The sequence below is a fragment of the Sceloporus undulatus genome, chromosome 1 (assembly GCF_019175285.1).
Source record: "Sceloporus undulatus isolate JIND9_A2432 ecotype Alabama chromosome 1, SceUnd_v1.1, whole genome shotgun sequence".
NCBI classification, from domain to species: Eukaryota; Metazoa; Chordata; class Lepidosauria; order Squamata; family Phrynosomatidae; genus Sceloporus; species Sceloporus undulatus.
The window spans coordinates 87,152,586-87,157,149 of NC_056522.1; the positions used below are offsets into that span (position 1 = coordinate 87,152,586).

General features: G+C 39.5%; 1 protein-coding gene across 2 annotated transcripts in view; it reads right to left on the minus strand.

Moving 5' to 3' along the window:
* LOC121921925 (SAM and SH3 domain-containing protein 1-like) overlaps window positions 1-4,564 on the minus strand; it is an 802,782-nt gene that overhangs the window by 479,969 nt on the left and 318,249 nt on the right. The gene's annotated exons all lie outside the window — the stretch shown is intronic.

Sequence of the window (4,564 nt, forward strand, 5' to 3'; positions counted from 1 at the left end):
CTCTAGAGCAGGTCAACAATCAGAGCAACTAGGCAAGTTCAATAGTATACCTTGGCCTGAAAGTACTGTAGATGTGAAAGTAAGATGTGTTCCCATAGATTCTCTGTCCTATAAAAATAGAAAAGCAAATTCATCAACTTGATCAGTGAGTTAGTCTTGAATTAGTTCTCAGTTTTGTTGCCAGAGATCTCAGCAGTCTCAGCAGTCTTCCTTCATACATGTAAATCATTATTACAGTTGTTGAGTTTCAACTTGGCTCCATGACTTTCCTGTCCTTTTGTTTTGTCTGGAGAAAGCGGGAGCTTGACTAAAGCCAGCTGAGGGTCAGTAGTTATCTCTCAGTTATCTCTCAGAAAAAATGATAGGCTTGTTGCTTATCTCCTCTGTCTTCTGGAGTCCTGGGGAAGGGCAGGAGGATATTAATTTTAAGGTTGTGTGTTTTGGTGAACATGATATCCATCCATCAATTATTTTAAATCCAAATATTATTAAAGAAAACGTATTTTACTATATATGTAGCAAATAATTTAAAATATACAATTGGTTTGCTAGTCTTGTCATTTATAGGAGCTCACTCTTTAAATTCAGAAGTTCCTATGTTTCCAACCCAAGCTATTCTTGTTAGCCATTTCAGAAACTTCTGCAAATGATTGCCAAAAGAGTGAGTTGCGGGAAGAAGAAAAGCTTGTTGTTTATTGTAGGAACCAAATAGAAACAATGTTAACTTGCTATAGTGTGGTCCTTTCTTCCAAGAATACCTCTCAGAACTAACAGTTCTATATGATTGGGAGCTAACGTTTTGATCTACCTCCTCACACATTTCTATATTTTTCAGCAGAATCCAGACTGACATATAGACTTTAGATTTTGTTTCAGTGAATCAATTCTTAATATGAGTTCCTCAGATATATATACTTGAAGTTCCAAAATCGCATTTCTATTATTACCTTATTGTTTTATTATATCTTATCTTACTTTGGAATTTTGTCCATTTTATGACATTGTAAACCACCTTGAATAGCAGTCTTGCCTAAAAAGTGGAAGGATACATTTTGATTTCAGCCGTATACAAATCATATAACTGCAGGGAAGAGAATTCATGAGGCAGAATGGATATATTCTACCCATGCTTTTGGAGGGTATCTAACAATGAGTGCCATTACAAAGACTGTACCTACGCTGCACAGTACAGTAGTTCTAGCAGTTTGATGCCACTTTCAATTTTATGACTAAATTCTACGGAGTCCTGAGATTTGTAGTTTAACAAATTCCATATGCATCTCTACTAGAGAGCTTTGGCATACTCCTCTAAATTATAGTAGCAGAACTCTCTAGAAGAGAATTGTTGGAAAAAGAGAAAGGTAGCTTTGAATTTATTTAAACAGAATTCAGTTTTCAAGTGTCATGTATTTGAATTCCTGTCAATATGTTTGTCAACTATAGGGACTTTGGCAGAAGGAAGATGAAACAGAGCAACTGACTCAGACTCAAAATGCTTTCTAATTTGTACTTGATATTGGTTTAGCAAACTACAAATGTCTGGCTTGAAATACATTTTAACAACTCTAGTGCTTGCAGGATTAATGAATACTGAAACCTTTTATATCATGTTGCTTATAAAAAGCTATATATCAAATCAGCCATGAAATATCTTACACTGAAGGTGAGCTAAATGTTGTATTAATACCGGATTGTCAGTCTGTTTTCAGCATTTACACATAGATCACAGTTGGAAGCATTTGCAGACTTCACACCAAGGGAGAATTCGCAGCACAGGCCCTTGTTCTTGTTGTTATAGACAGATTGTAAGACCTATTATGTCTTTTACTTGCTTGAAAGGAAGTGGAGAACAGGTCAACGGGGGCATCACACTAAAAGCATCAAAGCCCAAGACGGCAGGACATTTTAACACAGAGAAATAGGAAGGATTTACGTTGAGGGGAAAAGGAAAGTAAGTCCAGAATTAAGGCTGACATTGGGCCCTTAATTCCTCGTATTGCTCCATGTGTTTTATAAACATTAGCTGAAAGAGAAAATGGGAGAGAAAATTCAGATAGTGATCCTGCTTCTGTGGTACATGGGATAAAGAGTTATAATCTTAATGCTATTAAACCATTGTTTTGAAATGCTAATCTCCCTCTTTTCATTCTCCTCCTGGCTTCTGACAAACGGAACAGTGAAATGTATGACAGCTGACATTTGGCATGTAGTGATTTGAAAATCCACTGTCTGCCCCTTGATGTCTTCATCTGACAACATCTATATGTTGCCTGGTTCCCATGGCAACTAAGCACTCTCGTAATTGCAACCCTGGAAAGATAATTATTTCACTCAAAACACAGTGTACGTTTTAACCTGTCTGAAGTTTCAACAATCCATCGTTTAATGACAAGTGTTTTGAAAGGTCTAATTTGGGCTGCTTCCTTGGTGCCACATTTTAATAGTTGTTAACTTGCATGTTTAACTAATCATCCAGGATGTCTTTTTACTTGGTTGGCTTCAGGTTTCTTAGCTCATTTGTGTATAATGTATACACAGTATGGCATTTCCATTCATTGAAACGTTTAAAGGTGTTGCAAGATTATTATTATTTTTTTGTTCTAGGAGTGCAGATAAACATTGGGAGGGAGGAAAGTTGAAAGATAGGTTGCCCAATAAATTGTCATAATTTGGAAACATTTTATACACAGGATTAGGGGGCTGTTGGTAATTACATTGTCTTAATTTTCTCTGATATAGACAAAGTAATGCCAGGGGTATTCTGGGAGAGTATGTTGCCCAAATGGACACACTGGCAATTCTGGAAAGGTTTCCAGTGGATCAGAAAATTAGATTTTATTTAGTATTTGTAAGCTGATAAGGTATTTAAGGACACACATCTCATATCCTATTCTTTCTCATCTGGAACCTAAAAATGTTGACATCAAAAAAAATGTGTCTCATGCCATTGAGAATCTGTAGTGCATTCCTCGTGTTTTGGAACACATGTCTGCCATGTGCATCAGTGTGAAGAAGCAGCTGGTGCAGAATTTGAATAGATGCTTTATAACCATTGATAACACAACACTTAAAGTACATTTCTAATCCAGCAGTAAAAGACCAATTTCCATTTAAAAAAAAATAACTACCTTCTACCATGTGATGGCAATAATAACAAGGAGAGAAATGACCTGAAGGATATGTGTCCAGCAATCCACTCTATTTTTCTGATTCCCAATAGATCCCCCCTTATTTGTAACCAAATATTATTAAATAAATATTAATAATCAAAATTGTCTGCCAGGCTTGGATGGCCTCAGGTGGTGTCATTAAATAGGCTTTCACCTGGCAAGTAGCAGGGGCAAATCTTTTTGGTGATCACCCTTTTAGTATAGGAGAGGGCTCTGAAACTTCCTTTTCTAGTGTTCTGAGGCCTGGGAGAGGGGGAGGAGTTGGGGAGGCTACCTTGAAGTTAAACTGTGTGATCTAGACCCTCACTTATAGAGTTATGAAGCTTGGGTGGGAGTCCTCTGGGTTACCTTCCAATTACAACTGATCAGGGAGCAACCCAAGTATTTTCGTTGCCTTTAGGGCTTAGATGTTTGCGTGAGGAAAGTCAGAGGAGGTCATCAAGGCAGTGAAGTTTTTGTAGACTGGGATTTATTATTATTTTTTCATAGTTTCTCTAGTTTGGGTAAAGCTTAGCAACTTGAAGAACATTCCTCTTTGATGCTGCAGTGAATCCAGTAGATATCCTTGTGGTGCACAGAAGACCCGGCTGACCAATCAGAAGGCAGCTGAGGACCAGCCAATAGAATGTGGGCTGGGACTTTTAAAAAGATTCCGCGCTGACAGTTGGGAGTCAGTTGGACCTGGGATAGTTTAGAACTTCAGTTGGGGGCTTGGAATCCTAAGGGGTGGAGCTAGAGTGGAGTTGGGGAGATAGTTAGGATTATAGAGTGAGGGAACAATAAAGTCCAAGAGAGGACTGAGTTCTGAGAGTTCCTGAGGGAATATTAAGCTAAAGAACTGCTTTGTCCATAGAGGGACAATATTAGTTTTGGAGAATCTAGAGAAAAGAGACTCAGTGTAGCCAGACTCAAGAAGAGGGGTTTGGGTTACATAATTTCTTGAGGGAGATTATAGCCTGTGTGGCTGAGTTATTATTTGAAAGTAAAAACTAGACCTGTATATTTGTAACCAAAAGAAGACATAGTAACAACTTCCTGCCAAAGGCCCGTTACAGACGGGCCTTAAAGTGCATGCTCCGTGCATGCTAGGGTTAGAAAAGGGCGTCCTTTCTGGACGCCCCCAACCATAGCACGTGCGGAGCGCGCACAAAATGACGGCAGCTGTTCCACACGGCCGCCGCCATTACAACATCATGACCGTGCCGCCTCTATACGGGGCAGTGCAGACGTGACGTTGTCATGCCGCACGAGGGCGCATAGTACGCCCCTTCCCCAACCGTAAAAGGAGCTCTGAAACGGAGCTCTTTTTGCTGTTTGCGTCGCTGGGCACAGCCTTCAGATGGCTGTGCCCAGCGACGCAGAGGAGAAAGGGGCCAAGCGGCCCCTTTTTCCTC